Source organism: Oryctolagus cuniculus, chromosome 2 (assembly GCF_964237555.1).
Source record: "Oryctolagus cuniculus chromosome 2, mOryCun1.1, whole genome shotgun sequence".
NCBI lineage: Eukaryota > Metazoa > Chordata > Mammalia > Lagomorpha > Leporidae > Oryctolagus > Oryctolagus cuniculus.
In genome coordinates this window covers 154453563-154472044 of record NC_091433.1, presented here as the reverse complement: position 1 = coordinate 154472044, position 18482 = coordinate 154453563, and the positions used below count along the sequence as shown (strand labels likewise).

The following is an 18482-nucleotide window of genomic DNA, read 5'->3' as shown; positions in this document are numbered from 1 at the left end:
ACCCAGTGTGACATGATGCAGTCCCCAAAATTTTAAAAGAGAAATGTTTACAAGCTGCCAATTGAAGTTAAAATACATGCAGAACATAACTCATATTTAAGAACAATTTAAGAACAACAGTTTTCCAAAAGTTTGTTTACAAGTCTGTTGAAACACAGGAGCAGTTTTATAGTGAACTGAACTCAAGCTATAAAGCTGTAATGCAGTATGATGTAATTCCTCCTTAACTGGAAGTGAATCTTTTACCAAAAAATTGCAGAAATGGATTTAGTCCCATTAAAAATTTTTCTCAATCTTGAGATGTTGGTTCAAGTTAATATTTAAAAGTCAGAGTATTGGGGAAGATGTAATAAATAATCCAGGGGCTGGCACTGTGGCTTAGGCTAAGCCACCGCCTGAGGTGCCAGCATCCCATATGGGCACCGGTTCGAGACCCAGCTACTCCTCTTCTGATCCAGCTCTCTGCTATAACCTGGAAAAGCAGTAGAAGATGGTCCAAGTGATTAGGCCCCTGCATCCACGTGGAAGACCTGAAGAAATTCCTGGCTCCTGGCTTCCAATCAGCACAGCTCCGGCCGTTGTGGCCTTCTGGAGAGAACCAACAGTTGGAAGACCTTTTCCTCTGTCACTCCCTCTCTCTGTAACTTCAAATAAATAAATAAATAAATAAAATCTTTTAAAAATCAGAAAAAAATATTATAGGAAGTAGAATTAACGTAGGGGAGATTTATAAAACTGGAGAAAAATGATTCTTTTGGTTGAGAATTCTGGGAAAACTGTAGCTAGAAACTACTCTGCTAAGTTCATATGATCTTGTGTACTGGAGAGGAGTTGAGAAAAATGTCCTCAGCTTCAGAGAACTGAGCATCTCCTGACTCAGCTTTGAATACCCAGCCCCAAGCAATGTGCTTTAAAGTGTTGGACATGCAATATTCACCAAGAAGCAAAAATAGAAATCCCTCTCTTACCTGTAAATATGAGATAGTGAATTGTGATGATTGTCATGGAAGAAAAAGTGGGGCCTATAAACATGTGACATTTAAGCTGTGATTATCAGGAGCTACCCTGGGAAGCTACCCTGAGAATGTGATTTAACATGAGCCCTAAAAGATTCGAATGTTAACTTGGGAACAAAATGTGAATTGTTCCTGGCAGGGTAATAGTATTCTCTTAATATTTTTCCCTAATTTTAAAAATTTTTATTTTGTTTATTTTAAGATTTACTTTATTTTATTTGAAAGGCAGAGTTAGAGGGAAGGAGAGACAGACAGATCTTCCAACTGCTGATTCACTCTCCAAATGGCCACAATGGCTGGGGCTAGGCCAGGCCAAAGCCAAGAACCCCATCCATACAGGCCACCCATTTGCATACAGGGGTGCAAGCACTTGGGCCATCTTCCACTACTTTCCCAGGCAGATTAGCAGGAAGCTGGATTGAAAGTGGAGCAGTCAGGACTTGGACCAGTGCCCGTATGGGATGCTGGTGTCTCAGGCAGCAGCTAATCCGCTATGCCACATCAGTCCTCCCCCCACCTCTTTTTAAGGAATAATTATATTCTGAGAGTCACATCAAACTCATGATAATTACTACAACACAGTTCTCATCAATTCTCATGTTAATGTGATATTAATAGTAAAAGAGAGATTCAAAGTTCATAGAATTCTAAGAAAACAATGATACTTCCCTTCCTCCCTCCCTGGAATAGGAGAAAACATTCAGTGAATTAAAAGGCTAGTGTGCTAATTGATTATAATGATAGGACTAAGAGTCAAAGGGATCACATAAACAAGACTAGTGTTTTCAAATATTAACTGATAGAATAAAAAAGGGAGAGAACTATCCAACATGGGAAGTGGGATACACAGCAGACTCATAGAATGGCAGATGTCCTAAACAGCACTCTGGCCTCAGAATCAGCCCTAAAGGCATTCGGATCCGGCTGAAAAGCCCATGAAAGTATTTCAGGCATGGAAAGCCAAGACACTGTGGCAAAACAAACGAACAAACATAAATGAAAGATATCTGTGAGTGAGATCCCAGTGAAAAGAACAGGTCATCAAAGAAGGAGGTACCTTTCTCTGAAGGGAGGAGAGAACTTCCACTTTGACTATGACCTTGTCTAAATATGATTAGTCAGTGAAAAAAGGCCTCCATAGTCTTGGCAACTCATGACAAGAGCCTAGGGTGATTACTGATGCCATAAACAAGAGTGTCAATTTGTTAAGTCAACAACAGAAGTCACTGTGCACTTAACTCCTCATGTAGGATCTCTGTCCTTAATGTGCTGTACATTGTGATTTAATGCTATAACTAGTACTCAAACAGTATTTTTCACTTTGTGTTTCTGTGTGGGTGCAAACTGTTGAAATCTTTACTTAATATATGCTAAATTGATCTTCTGTATATAAAGATAATTGAAAATGAATCTTGGTGTGAATGGAAGGGGAGAGGGAGCAGGAGATGGGAGGGTTGCGGGTGGGAGGGAAGTTAAGGGGGGGGGGGAGCCATTGTAATCCATAAGCTGTACTTTGGAAATTTATATTCATTAAGTAAAAGTTTAAAAAAAAAAAAAGGCTAGTGTGCTGGCATCCCATATGGGTGCCAGTTCTGGTCCCAGCTGCTCCACTTCCCATCCAGCTATCTGTTGTAGCCTGGGAAAGCAGTGGAGGATGGCCCAAGTGCTTGGGCCCCTGCACCCGCATGGGAGACCGGGAGAAAGCACCTGGCTCCTGGCTTTGGATCTGCATAGCTCCGGCCATTGCAGCCATTTGGGGAATGAACCAAGGGAGGGAGGACTTTTCTTTTTCTTTTCTTTTCTTTCTTTCTTTCTTTCTTTCTTTCTTTCTTTCTTTCTTTCTTTCTTTCTTTCTTTCTTTCTTTTTATTAGGCAGAGTTAGACAGTGAGAGAGACAGAGAGAAAGGTCTTCCGTTAGTTCACCCCCCAAATGGCCGACACGGCCAGCGCACTGTGCCAATCCGAAGCCAGGAGCTAGGTGCCTCCCCCTGGTCTCCCATGCGGGTGCAGGGCCCAAGCACTTGGGCCATCCTCCACTGCCTTCCCGGGCCACAGCAGAGAGCTGGACTGGAAGAGGAGCAACCAGGACTAGAACCTGGCACCCATATGGGATGCCGGCACTGCAGGCAGAGGATTAACCAAGTGAGCCACAGCGCCAGAGGACCTTTCTCTCTGTCTCTCCCTCTCACTGTCTGTAATTCTCTCTCTCAAATAAATAAATAAAATCTTAGAAAAAAAAAAAAAAGGCGGTTTTGCAGACGCCGTTGTCGCCCGCAGCTGCTCTCCGTCCGCCATGGTCAACCCCACTGTGTTCTTCGACATCGCCGTCGACGGCGAGCCTTTGGGCCGCGTCTCCTTCGAGCTATTTGCAGACAAAGTTCCAAAGACAGCAGAAAACTTCCATGCTCTGAGCACCAGAGAGAAAGGATTCGGTTATAAGGGTTCCTGCTTTCACAGGATTATTCCAGGATTTATGTGCCAAGGTGGTGACTTCACACGCCACAATGGCACCGGCGGCAAGTCCATCTATGGAGAGAAGTTCGAGGATGAAAACTTCCTGCTGAAGCACACAGGTCCTGGCATCTTGTCCATGGCAAATGCTGGGCCCAACACAAACGGCTCCCAGTTCTTCATCTGCACTGTCAAGACTGAATGGTTGGATGGCAAGCATGTGGTCTTTGGCAGAGTGAAAGAGGGCATGGGCATGGTGGAAGCCATGGAACACTTTGGGTCCGAGAATGGCAAGACCAGCAAGAAGATCACCATTGCCAACTGTGGACAACTCTAATGCGTCTGAGTTTTATCTCACCCACCTGACCATTCCTCTAGCTCAGGAGAGCGCCCTCCGCCCCATCTGCTCGTGACACCCTGAATTGTGCTCTCCCTGCCGGTCTTTGGTTCCGTGTTTTCCTTACTTCCCCTCCAAGTCTAGCGGAATTGCAGAGTTAAAAGTTATGATTATGAAATAAAAACATAAAAAAAAAAGGCTAGTGTGACTGCAAAACAAAGGAGCTGGGACCAGATCTTACAAAGCCACAGGAGTCCAAAATTTGGGCTTAAAATACCTGTTGTTTTTTTTTTAAAGCCCTAGCCTGCAGCACCAGTTTGAGTCCTGGCTGGTCCACTTCCTATCCAATTCCCTGCTAATGCACCTGGGAAAGCAGTGGAAGATGGCCCAAGTCCTTGAGCTCCTCCTGCACCCACATGGGAGACGGAGACCCGGAAGAAGCTTCTGGCTCCTGGCTTTGGATTGGCTCAGCTCTGGCCGTTGCAGCCATTTGAGGAGTGATCCAGTAGATGGAAGACCTCTCTCTGTGTCTCTACTTTTCTCTGTAACTCTTTCAAGTAAATAAAATAAATCTTTAAAAACAAAAAATCCTGGGGAAGCCACTAATATTCACACAAATTAAAAATGTTTGCTTTCCATTATGAAAAAGAAAAGGCAAACAACAAAATGGAATAAAATATTCACAATACTTCTGACAAATGATTGTATTCTTTTTTTTTTTAAGATTTATTTTATTTATTTGAAAAAAGAGTGTGAGGTAGAGACGGAGAGAGAGGTCTTCCATCTGCTGGTTCACTCCCCAGATGGCCTCAACGGCCGGAACTGCGCAAATCCGAAGCCAGGACCAGGAGTTTCCTCCCAGTCTCCCACACGGGTGCAGGGGCCCAAGGACTTGGGCCATCATCTACTGCTTTCCCAGGCCAGAACAGAGAGCTGGATCAGAAGTGGAGCAGCCGGGACTAGAACTGGCGCCCATTTAGAATGCCGGTGCTTCAGGCCAGGGCTTTAACCCACTGCTCCACAGCGCCAGCCCCAACTGTATTCTTAATATATGGAGAGAGCACTTCTACAACTCAATGAGCCATAAACCCAGTAAGGAAATAAGTAAAGCGACTAGTGTTGTGGTGCAACTGGTTAAGCTACCGCCTGCACACCTACATCCTTGGTTCAAGTCTTGGCTGCTCCACTTTCAATCCAGCTCCCTGCTAATGGCTTAGGAAAGTGGCAGATGGGAGCCCAATACCTTGAGCCTCCCTTCTCACGTGGGAGACCCAGATGTGGTTGCAGCCTCCTGGCGTCAGCCTGGCCCAGGTGTTGGCTGTTGTGGCCATTTGGGAAGGAAACCAGTGGATGGAAGATGAAAGATCTTTTTCTCTCCTCTACCCCTCTCTGTAACTCTGCCTTTCAAATAAATAAATAGATCTTAAAAATAAAAATAGGAAGGAAAAACAGAAAATATTTAACAAAGTGTTAACCAAAGAAGATACATGAAGAGGCAGTAAAAAGAAGATGACATGAAAGAGGTTCATTGGTTATCAGGAAAACGCTTAATAAAACTACAATGAAACACCCCACTACATACCCAGTTAACTCAGGTCTAAAATTAAAAAGACTGACAATATCAAATGGTTTTGAACATGAGCCATTGGAGATCTTCATGTAGCTAGTGGAAATGTAAAATGGCACAACCACTTGGAAAACGGAACACTGGTTTCTTCTAAGCACACTACACTTGCTGTAGGATCCAGTGTGTAGCTTGGGTTGCCATTCCAAACACTGCAGGCTGAGTGGGCTAAACCATGCAATTTATATTTATGGTTCTGCAGGTTCTGAAGTCCAAGGTCAAGGTATCTTCGGGTTTTGATTCCTTCTAAGGCCTCTCCACTGCCTTTCTCAGGTGTCTTCTTGACATTTCTGCTTGACAAACAAACATCAGATCCAAATTTTCTCTACAGTATAAGAACACCAGTTAGACTGGATTGGGGCCCACCCTAGTGGCCCCATTTTTAACTTAGCTTACTCTGCAAAGGCCTTATCTCTAAATATAGTTACATTCTGAGAGAGGCAGGGCTTTGAAATGTGAAGTTGGAGTAGGGAGAGAGACACAATTCACTCCATAACATCCAGCAATTTTGCTACTGGTTATTTACTCAACAGAAATGAGTTGTACATGAATGTTCATGAGGCAAATGCTTATAGCAGTCTTATTCATAACAGTCCCAAACTGGAAACAATTGCAATGTTTATCAACTGGTGACTTAAACACATTATGGTGAATCCTTACAATGGAACACATCTCCTAAAAAAGAAGAAGAAACTGCTGATAGCTCAACAATGTACATGAAACCAATCCAGACACAGGATCCCATTTACATGGCATTTTTAAAAAGATTAAGCCTCTCCATTTTTTAAAAAATATTTATTTATTTGAAAGAGTTACACATAGATAGGAGAGGCAGAGAGAGAGGCCGTCCATCTGCTGGTTCACTCCCCAGTAGACCACAGTGGCGGAGCTGTGCCGATCCGAAGCCAGGAGCCAGAAGTCTCTTTCAGGTCTCCCATATGGGTGCAGGGGCCAAAGGACTTGGGCCATCTTCTACTGCTTTCCCGGGCCATTAGCAGAGAGCTGGATTGGACGTGGAGCAGCTGGGACTTGAACCAGTGCCCATACGGGATGCTGGCACTTCAGGCTAGGGCGTTAACCTGCTGTGCAACAGTGCCGGCCCCAAAGCCTCTCTATGTTGACAGCAGATCAATGATTGCCTAAGGCCCAGGCTGCGGGGTGGGGGTGAGAAAGTTAAGAACCTATACGCATGTGGCTTGTGGCACAGTGGGTTGAGCTGCCACCGGTGACACTGACACCAGGATCCCATATGAGCACTGGTTTGAGTCCAGGCTGCTCCACTTCCAATCCAGCTCCTTGCTAATGCTCCTGAGAAAGTTGTGGAAGATGGCCCAAGTCCTTGGCTGAGCCCCTGCACCCATGTGGGAGACCTGCAGCTATTTGGGTGGTGAACCACCGGATGGTAGAGCTCTCTCTTTCTTCCCCTTTCTCTCTCTGTAACTTTGCCTTTTTAGTAAGTAAATCTTTTTAAAAAGAAGAGAATTTTCTTGGTATTCTAATTTATTTTTTGCAGAACAAAAAAACCCAACTTGCCCTATTTGAATTTCAGAGTAAGAAAAAAAAAATATTTACTAGCAACAAGAGAAATTGAAATACATCAAACAACTTCTATTACTTTCAGAGCTGATAGTTGTATGAACACCCTTCAAGTCATGCTGATGACTCCCAGGTAGATTTTGAGATGGACTGGAGAGAAAGAAACATTAAGGAACCCTCTGATGATGGTTAGGGGTGACGGCCAGGGTGAGGGGTGGGGTGGGGTGGACAGGAATGGTTGCTAGGAGTTCAGTGGCTTTTTTGTTTTTTCTTAAAGAACCATTTGAATTGTACTTAGTTATCTGTGATGGTATTATCCTGGAATGCTGTAACTACTATCTAGTGAATGTTTTCTGTTTTCCCGTCACAGAAAGCACACAGCCAAGCCTTTATATATATTGTTTGTTATTTAATGTAATCCTTGCATGAACTCTATGAAGTAAATGAGATCAATATTTTTTATTTATAGATGAAGAAACCCAGACTCAAACAGCTTAAATTGCCCATGGTGACACTAGCTACTAAGTGATTTAAAAACCAATTCTGATTCCTAAATTTGTGCCTTAATTACCAAGTTTCATTGCCTCTAGGTTACAGGAATATCTAAGCACAAGAACATGCTTGGACATTTCTTCATTTGTTTAGCAAATCTTATTTAAGTACTTAGTAAATATCTACCACTGTGTTGGGTCCTAGCGGTTTGGCATGAATAAAACAGGCAAAAGTCTTTGTTCTCACAGAACTTTTATATTCTAGTGGGAGGAAGCTGACAAAATTAAAATTTGGGGACCAGCACTGTGGTGCAGCAGGTTAAGGTTTCATCTGCAGTATGGGCAGAGTCCCAGCTGTTCCACTTCATATCCTGCTCCCTGCTAATGCACCTGGGAAAGCAGAAGATGGCCCAAATGCTTGGGCCCCTGCACTCATATGGAAGACCCAGAAGAAGCTCCTGGCTCCTGGCTTTGACCTGGCCCAGCCCTGGCTGTTGCAGCCATTTGGGGAATGAACCAACAGATGGAAAAATCTCTCTCTCTCTCTCTCTCTCTCTCTCTCTCTCTCTCTCTCTCTCCTCTGTCTGTAATTCTGCCTTTCAAATGAATAAATCTTTTTTAAAAATTAAAATTTGGTAAATTTTAATTTATCAAAAGAAATGATAACTGCTATGCAGAAAATTAAGGTGAGGAAGAGGAAGCAGAATGGCCACTTTCAGATGACAGAGAGAAACACTTACCAAGGGTGGCTCCTGCGCAGGGATTGGAATGGAACTCAGAGGGAGATGTCCAGATATCCAGGGGAGGCTTCTCGGGAGGGACCAGCAGAAGTAGAGGAAGTGGTGCTGTAAGCAGAGGTGTGGCCTTTAGTGGTTTTACAGGAGCAACAGAAGGACCAGCTGTTTTGCCCAGAACAGACCATGCAAAGGAAAGACTGGTGGGAGATGATGCCGGAGAAGCATTTGGGTTCTGGGAGCCACACAGAATCTAATTATAGTTAATAATTAATCTAATTGTGGAATCTAATGTATATTTTCAGAGGCCAACCATCATACTAATAGAGGGCTAACAGCAAATCTAAAATGCAAATTCCTAATCAAATGGGTTTCTGACATCTAACCTATTATAATCACTTCAAACCACAACTCCTGAACCTAGAAATGTACAATCAAGGAAGTTTAGAAAGGAGTAGTTTCTCTGAACTGGTGTACATATTACTGAGCCTTATTAACAAGTTATTTTGTAGAGTAAAATCTTACCTATTCCCACCTATATGAAATCCAGCCCACATTACTGACAAGTTTATTAAAACACATACTTACTACTTTTACACATAATTGGAACTAAACCACCCAAGCTTTTTAGGCATTAAAGGCATAGAGAAGAATCGTTTTATAATTAGCCTGACAGATTTCATTAATCTGAGCATTCTCTTAAGGTCTTGCCTAAAGGACTGAATTTCTTAACAGGAAGAGTAAAAGTAAATACAAAATTGATTCTTGACCAAATTGTACTATTGTCAGTTTTACAACACCATTACTTAGCTCACACACTCACTGACGCTTCAAGTAACCATAACCAGGCACTTTAAGGGCTCCAGGGTTCCACATCTTTCTCGTCAAATGAGCAAACCCCACGTCAGCAGAACTTCCCCTCGTATCATATGCAGATTTTAAAAGAATTTCTACCCACTCTGCACAGCAAGCTGAATTTTTAAAAGAAATTATATGACATTTGAAAATTGCTTTTTTTCTCCCTAAATGAAAGTATGTGAAGATCATTCTCAGGATGAGTGTTTCCTTATAAATTACTTCTGTCTACATACTCTCTCTTCTTTTAGACAAATTTCCCCCAGGAAATGTGAGGTCAGCTTCAATTCCCTTGAAGAAACACGTTGGTTGTTCAAATGAGAAATTATGATGCTTCAATTCTTACAGCCGGCTTTGGTTAGAGCCTGCAGTGTAGTAGACACTCCAGCTGACGTGCTACAGGTTCTTTATCAGTGGAGGTAAAAGCAGAGCCATATATAATTTATTAGTTCTCTCTCTGTGTAATTGCTTTCCAGGAGAATTACAGAAAGAAATTCTCATTCTCTCTTCTCTTTCCCAGGGGGGTTTGCCTTTGTCACAGCTCAACCATAAGCTTTATATGGAGTTGAAGCTTTTGAAATAGAGCATTAATTGGAAACAATTATCCAATCATACCAGCTGTGACTATGCTGTATACTGAATATATACCAAGAAAAGAAAGCATTTAACAGATGATTTAATGTAGCAGCCCGGCATAATGAATCTGCAACTGACACTGCAATCCAAAAACTAATGTCTTCAATGGATGAACTAATCAACAGCACATAGTGTAAGAAAGAAAAGAAATACTGTTTGTTTATTAAAAAGAAAATAAAGACTATTAGGCTTGATTTTCAAAGCAAGGCAAACATGCATGTTGTAAATTTCAAAAGTAATCAAAGAGCTTATGCCTCTTATCTAAAATGCATGGGATTTCTACAACTGTTTAATTTTAAAGGAAAATATCCTTTCAAGTTTAATCAATTTTTTTTCTTTTACTCTTTTGATGCCTCATGCATGTACCCTGAGGTCTAGGCTGTCCTTGAAATTGATGCTTTGGAGCCACTTTAGGTACTTCTCAGATAAGCACCAAGAGGAACCTGCCTTGTGTGAAATTCCACTCTGCAAGAAATGGCTGTGATAATGAGCTTCTGGGCAGTCATTTTCTGCCTGTAATCTATTCAGCTTCTCAAGTGCTGACCAAGTGCTCAGCACCGGCAGCGAAAGGCTTTGGCTGGGCTTGCATTGATTAAATGTACATGGAGATAATCCGTATGCCGTCAAGGAATATTTTTATGGATAAAAAATCCACTACCAACACCTGCAACATTGGCTCTATGAGAAATGGAGAAAATATTTCATCTAATTTGTTATCTCCACATTAAAAAAAAAGGAATCAAAACACTTTGCTACCAACTCTTGAGTCCCCTTACTGGTGCTGTCTTGACAAAGAGATGCCATTCCTTCATAGGCTGTGATGTCACCTTTGGCCAATCATAACCTTCCTTAGGAGACGGGAGGATAAGTCTGGAGACAAGGTGAGTGACAGCAGGAAGCAATGCAGCAGTCACTAGGCAACCAGAGCGAGCCTTTAGTGGAAGAGAATTTTAAAACATTTAACCCTCCCGCTGTCTGGGCTTCTTGTTGCTGGCACGGCAGGAATCTCTGGACAGAGCCCTAATGTGAATAATGCAGCCTGTTCCAAAAGCCAGGGAACTTCCCTCTTAGACTGAGAACCCTTACTCAGCTTGAAAAGATGATAATATAAGAAATTTGTAAAACCTCTTTTTCCCAAGAGTCACAGTCTAAACCACATGAGTATCAGCCCATAAGCACAGGTGTGTGTGCTCTGAGCAAAGTCACACTACAGGGGCATTACGGGGAGCTGAAATCGGCCTCGCCAAGGTACCTCCTTCTTAGGCAATCTGGAGAATGCTTTTCCTCATTTGTTGCCCTGACGGGGTGCCAGTTTGTAATTTGTCTGCCTGAGGAGGTGCTTGTTCCAAAGCTGGGCAGAGTTGCTGTGTTTGCTCTTGGGTGGGAGGCCTTGCAAGCACATCTTGTCTTTCCAACCAGCGGGAGGCTCTGCACCATTGTCCTTCCTCCTTCACTTGACTCTGCTGTAGAAGTTAGCACCGGGCTGGACAGACCCAAGTGTGGACTGGAGAGATTGGTTCCAACTGGTTATCCAGAGTTATCTCATTGTAAATTAATTCTGTATAAATACTATCTTGCCCTTCCTCTAGACAAATTTTACCCAAGAAATGTATGGTCAGCTTCAGTTCACTTGAAGAACCATTATTTGCGTTTGTTTCCAGAAAAAAAAAAAAAAGGTTAGACTTCTCTCCTAAAGATAATTTTTTTAAAACTTAATTTTCATTTTGTTTTAAAGGTGGAGAGATCTTTCATTCATTGGGTCACTCCCCAAATGACTACAAAGACCAGGACTGGACCAGCTGAAGCAAGGATCCAGGAGTTTCATCTAGGTCTCCCACATGGGTGCTGGGGCCCAAGTACTTGGGCCATCCTCTGATATGTAGCAGGGACCTGGATTGGAAGTGGAGTAGCCAGGACTCAAACCAGCGCCCATATGAGATGCCAGCATTGTGGGCAGCAGCTTTACCTGATACACCCACCACAACACTGGCCCTGCAAAAGACATAATTTTAATCCACTCTATATTCACAGCCGTAATTCACCGCTAATCATAATATTTAACAAGTAAAAAGCAGGAATGATGTAGGCAGGCATACAAGTTAAAATTGATTAGGTTGGTGAGCTGGAAGACCACGCCTTCACCACACCCCTGTGTCACCTCATGCCTCTACCTGGCCAATCAGGTTAATTAACCACTCCCCTTTGAAAGTGGATTAAAAGCCTGGGACATGGTGTGCCTGCCCTTTCCTGTCCTTGGCCTCTTGCCAGTATAGGGCTTGCTGCAGCCCTGCGCCTCCAGGGTGCATGGCCTTCAGGCCACCCACCCCATACTTCCTGGTTTAGATGTTCCTCCACGTGGCTGGATTAAGTTCCCAGCTGCTGGCTTTGGCTCCAGGTGTTGCAGGCACTTGGGGAGTGTACCAGAAGTGGGAGTTCTCTCTATATATTTGTCTCTCTGCCTCCCCAATAAATAAATAAATATTTTTAAAGTGGTAAAATTAATATCACACAAGATAGATTCTAAGGCAAAAAGTTATAATAAGGAAAGATACTTTATTTTGACAAAAGTACAGTCTACCAGGAAAATGGTCTGATAGCCCTGAATATTTGTGGGCAAAATAGGTAAAGCAAGACTGGTTACAAAGAGTTTGACAAAATCACAATTAGAATGGTAACTTTAATAAGTCTCCCAAATTTACAGGATACATAGAACAAAATAATTAAGATAAAGTTTGTATGTATACTTAGTAAGCTTGAATTAATAGATGTAGCACTTTGTATTCAACAAAAATACATATTCTGCTAAGTAGACATCTTTTTCATCATTAGCTCCCACTGGAATTATTTTTTTCTTTTTGTTTACACTTTTTATTAGAACAAAGAGAAGATGTTTCATGTAGTTCATAGATACAATTCTAAGAATATAGCAATAATTCCCCTATCCCTTTCAAGTAGACGTTTGAAAAGGTAAATACTATCACATTCTGTGACCAAGAAATTAATAAGGCGACTTTCCCTACCATCAAATTAAATAACATGGAACTAGTCATACAAATTTAAGACACAAAGGAAATATAATCTGAAATTATAAATTATAATCTAGACATTAACAAATGAAAATTCATAGCAAAATATGTATTCTGGGGGGAATTCATAAAGATTAAGCTTTTGTAATAAATATGATATGAGGGTAAGTGCTATGACGCAGTGGGTTAAGCCACCTCTTAGAACACCAGTTCAAATCCTAGCTAATTTGCTTCTGATCCAGCTCCCTACTAATCCACCTGGAAAGGCAGCAGACGATGGCTCAAATCCTTGGATTCTGGCCACCCATGTGGGAGACCCAGATGGAGTTTCTGGCTCCTGGCTTCAGCCTGGCCCAGCCCAGCTACTGTGGCCATTTGAGAATAAACCAGTGGATGGAAGATCTCTTTTTCTATGTCTCTCCCTCTGTCTGTCACTCTGCCTTTCAAATAAATAACCATTTAAAACAAAATAAACTTGAAGTGCTGAAATAAATGAAAGAGGGTGGAAAGAACTAGTATGAAGCTGAAATTAAAAATTAATAAAAGGATAACAGTAGACTATAATTTCTTAGAAATGAAAATAGGCTTAATACATAAACCTATGAATTATTAGTTTGAAAGACAATGAAATAAGGAAACTTCTCACAAGTATGATTATGAAAATAAAAGAGACTACAAATACACAATGATAGAAGCAGGAAAGTGGTGTAATGATTGGTACAACAAATTTTATTCTTAGAAGAATATTATATGTTTTAAGGTGATAGCTCTGAACATTTAGATAAAATAAATAATTTAATGGAAAAAATACAAATATATAACTTACCTTAGAAAAATGGAAAAGTTTGCCAAATACACACTTATCTCCATTTTTAACAAAAATACTACTTCAATGGTTTAATAGTCTTTCTAGAAGCAGGTAGTTTCTTATGGCAATTGCTCCAAAGACTAGGAGGGGAGGGAAGGACAGTGTCTTGGTTTATTTTCAAAGCTATAAAACTCTAATACCAAACCAGAAAAACACTACAAAAATGCTACAGGTCAGTCTCCAGAAGACAGTGTCTTTTTCATCTATAAAATAGACAGAGGTTTACAAGGGTGATGTAACTTGATGTTGGCTTGGTGTTAGTAGGTGTATACACTGGTACAACCTTTATGGAGGGTTGTCAATGCAATTTTTTAGGGTTCCCATTTAACCCAGAAATTCTATTTCAAGAAACTCCACCCAAAAATAGAATAAATATTTTATTTATTTTCAAATGATTTGTTTAAAAGAGTGACAGGGAGGGAGGGAGAGACAGAAAGAGAGAATTTTCCATTGGCTAGTTTACTCCCCAAATGCCCACAATAGCCAGGGTTAGGCCAGGCAGAAGCCAGAAGCCAGGAACTCCATCTGGGTCTCCCACATGGGTGGCAGGAACCCAATCATTGGGCCATCACCTGCTGCCTCCCAGGCACATTAGAATGAAGCTGGATTGGAAATGTTGAGGAGCTGGGACTCAAACCAGGCACTTTCATACAGGATGCAGGCATCACCCAAGAGTAGCTTAACTCTCTGTGCCAGAACATGCATCTCAGGTTAAGGATTTTAAAAACTGATTGCAGGGGCCAGTGCTGTGGTATAGCAGGTAAAGCCACCATCTTCAGTGCCAGCATCCCATATGGGCGCCGGTTCGAGTCGCGGCTGCTCCACTTCTGATCCAGCTCTCTGGGAAAGCAGTAGAAGAGAGCTCAAGCCCTTGGGCCCCTGCACCCTCATGGGAGACCTGGAGGAGGCTCCTGGCTCCTGGCTTCGGATTGGTGCAGCTCCAGCCACTACAACCATTTGGGAAGTGAACCAACAAATGACTCTCTCCCTCTCTCTCTCCCTCTGCCTCTCTGTAACTCTGCCTTCCAAATAAATAAATAAATCTTTAAAAAAATTGATTGCAATATAGTATAGAATATAAAAAGTTTGGAAATAACCCTAGTATTCTCTAAGTCCAGTGATTATAATGAAATACTTAATTGTTGGCCGGCGCCGCAGCTCACTAGGTTAATCCTCCGCCTAGCGGCGCCGGCACACCGGGTTCTAGTCCCGGTCGGGGTGCCGGATTCTGTCCCGGTTGCCCCTCTTCCAGGCCAGCCCTCTGCTGTGGCCAGGGAGTGCAGTGGAGGATGGCCCAGGTGCTTGGGCCCTGCACCCCATGGGAGACCAGGAAAAGCACCTGGCTCCTGGCTCCTGCCATCGGATCAGCGCGGTGCGCCGGCCGCAGCGCGCCGGCCGCGGAGGCCATCGGAGGGTGAACCAACGGCAAAGGAAGACCTTTCTCTCTGTCTCTCTCTCTCACTGTCCACTCTGCCTGTAAAAAAAAAAATACTTAATTGTTGGGATATTTAAAATATTTATTTCTTTTTGTTAAAGATTTATTTATTTATTTATTTGAACAGTGGTTACAGAGAGGCAGAGGTAGAGACAGGAAGAGAGGTCTTCCACCCACTGGTTCACTCCCCAAATGGCTGCAATGGCCAGAGCTGTGCCGATCCAAAGGTAGGAGTCAGGAGCTTCCTCCAGGTCTCCCATGAGGGCACAGGGACCCAATCACTTGGACCATCTTCTACTACTTTCCCAGGCCATAGCAGGGAGCTGGAGCTGAAGTGGGGCAGCCAGGACTCAAACTGGCACCCATATGGGATGCCAGTACTGCAAGTGGCGTTTTACCCTCTATGCCACAGCACCAGCCCCAAAATATTGACTTTTTAAAATATTTATTTTATTTATTTGAAAGGCAGAGTTACAGAGAAAGAGGGAGAGAGACAGAGAAATAGATCTTCCATCTACTGGTTCACTCCCCAAATGGCCCCAATGTCCGGGGCTGGGCCAGGCCTAAGCCAGAAGCTTCTTCCAGGTCTCCCACATGGGTGCAGGGGCCCAAGGACTTGGGCCATCTCTACTACTTTCCCAGCTGCATTAGCAGGGAGCTGGATCAGAAGTGGAGCAGCCAGGACCAGAACCAGCATCCATATGGGATTCCGGCATTGCAGATGGCAGCTTAACCTGCTATAAAACAATGCTGACCAGCATGATCTATTGTTAAGTGCAAAAAGAGTTTATACCTCAGAATGTATAGCACTTACTTATTTGCTTAGAACAAAGTCAACAAATACACTCATATGTGTGTTCACACATTGAGACCTCCTAAGAATTCTGCAACAAATTAGTAGGAAAAGTTATCTCTGGGGTGTGAGGTTAGCTGACAGGAATGTATTTTATGTAATTCTGTATTATTTGAATTTTAACACTGAGCATAAGAGGTAAAAGTAAGATTACCACTTTTGTAAATACATAAGTAGGAAAGTCAGTAGACAAGATAGGAAATAAAGCTATTAAGTTTCCTATCTCTCTTGCCCTTACAGAAAAACAAATGAATGCATATGTAGATAAATACAAGTATCAATGTTCTTCTTTCTTTCCTATTCATATCCTTCAGGTCAGATACAATTCCTGACTCTACTCGTTTACACTATTGTGATCATACCAATAGCACTGGCTTTCTCTCTTCCTTTGCCTGATTTTTTTTTTTATGGACACAGAAAGAAAGGGGAAATAGTGCATCTGATGGCCGACTTTGGAGCTGTGGTCCTCAAAGTTCTTCCAGAAATTTCTCTCATTTTCTTCAGTTTTGCTCAGAGTTTTAAGTCATTTAATACCCTGTAATTAATTCTTTTTATTTAAGCCAATTAGAATGAATTCTATCTCATATGACACAATTCTGAATGCACAGGGAGTTATTAATAGCCATAACGAAAACAGTGGTTCACAAATCAGCTTATTTTGCAGATATTTTTAAGGCCATTATATCAAGTCACCAAAAACCAAAATTGAATTATTTTACATGAAATTTATTGTGTTAATAAATAAGTTTAAGAGTTGGGTTGGGGCGGGAGTTGTGTCATAGTGGGTAGAGCCACCACTTGCAGCACCAGCATCCCATACGGGCACCAGTTTGAGTCCCGGTTGTTCCACATGAGAGACTCGGAAGAAGCTCCTCGATCCTGACTTCAGCGTGGCCCAGCCCTGGCCGTTGCAGCCATCTGGGGAGTGAACCAGCGGATGGAAAATCTCTCTCTCTCTCTCTCTCTCTCTCTTTCTGACTCTCCCTCTCTCTCTTTCTGACTCTCCCTCTCTCCATAATTTTGCCTTTCAAATAAATGGAAAAATTAAAGAGAAAGAAAGAGAAAGAGAGAGAGAGAGAGAAAGAGAGAGAGAGGAAGGAAGGAAGGCAGGCAGGCAAGAAGGGAAATACTGCTGATTGCCAGTGGTAATTATAATCCAGGTCTGGCTGCCTGGATGTTCCTAAGTTCCCCAGTTTTTCTGGATTCATCTTCCTTAAATAAAATTGCTAGCGTTAAAGTAGCATTGATCTCACTTCTATGGCACACAACTAGAATGTGAGTACCACATTGTTTTATTCAGTAATATATCCTTCTATTTACAAAAATGCTTGGCACATAGCAGATAATCAATAAACAGTTGCTAAAGGGATCACTTCAAGTGAATGCTGTGTGTCATATGGAATGTACCATCTTTATTCCTTAACCTACTATTACTGGTTAGAATAAGTTGGAAACAACCACATCTGGCTGGTTTCCAATGTCTTATTAGTATAAATCAAGCACTCACCAACATTCTTGGTTTTGTATTGTTCAGTATAACCTTAGTTATTGTCTTGATATAAATTCTTAAAAGAGAAATTGCTAGGTAAAAAGGGATGAACTTTGAAACTTTGAAAAGTGCTGCCAAGTTGTCCTCTGGAGAGAGTTTTGAAGCAAAGAAAGAATTAGAAATTTCCAAGTACAGAGTTTTTTTAAATTATTTTGCATATCTCTGGATATTTCCCAGTTCCAAGAATTGGCATGGCTTCAGCCCAAGAACAATTTCTGCAAGGTGGAAAATAAAACAAGCATACTTCAGGAATGTTTTCTGGGGTACAGTTGACTGAAGGAAATGGAAGGGAAAATAAGTAACTCCTCAGCCCAAGAAACCTCAGCCCCAAGAGAACAGACTCCTCTCCAAGCACCACCAAGAAGAACTGCACAGCACAATACAACTCTTTTTGGAGTACAAACTCGGTACAGCTCTGTGCTGGCTCTCATACCCAGCATATCCCTCCCATAGCATTGGCCTCTTTAGGGTATAGTGGCCCAGCTCTCCCCTTATGCCCAGACCATAAGCTCCAGGGGAAAGACCTTGTTGGTTTCATCTTGCATCCCTGGCACCCAACATAAGAAACACAGTAGATGCAGTAAGTGTTTGTGAAACTGATCAGAATTCCCCTAGGAGAAGTCTAGCGGGATTGGCACAAACACTGGAAAACACACACACTTGTAGTCATTTGAATGACTATCAAATGTAGGAAGCTAAACCACTGTCATCTTGACTTACCACTCTAGATTTACGTCAGTTTTGGGGTTTGAGTCCCTTATCCTCAGATGAGTCTGCTTCCTCCAGATTTGTTTAGTTTCAGGATGTAGGTAGAGGAGATCATGTGATGAGGCTTCCCTCTGCTCCTTTGTATTAAACAGCAGCCCCCAAATCGAAGCCCACGTAAGCTTGAGACCCTGAGCCAGGTAATTGAAAAGATTACCTTCCTGGGGCCTGCGCTGTGGCACAGTGGGTTAACGCCCTGGCCTGAAGCACTGGCATCCCATATGGGAGCCGGTTTGAGACCCAGCTATTCCACCTCCAATCCATCTCTCTGCTGTGGTCTGGGAAAGCAGTAGAAGATGGCCCAGG

At 42.4% G+C, this 18482-nt stretch overlaps 1 pseudogene; it reads left to right on the top strand.

Moving 5' to 3' along the window:
- Positions 1-2860: 2860 nt before the first annotated feature.
- LOC100350633 (peptidyl-prolyl cis-trans isomerase A pseudogene) lies at positions 2861-4471 on the top strand (annotated as a pseudogene).
- The last annotated feature ends 14011 nt before the right edge of the window (positions 4472-18482 follow it).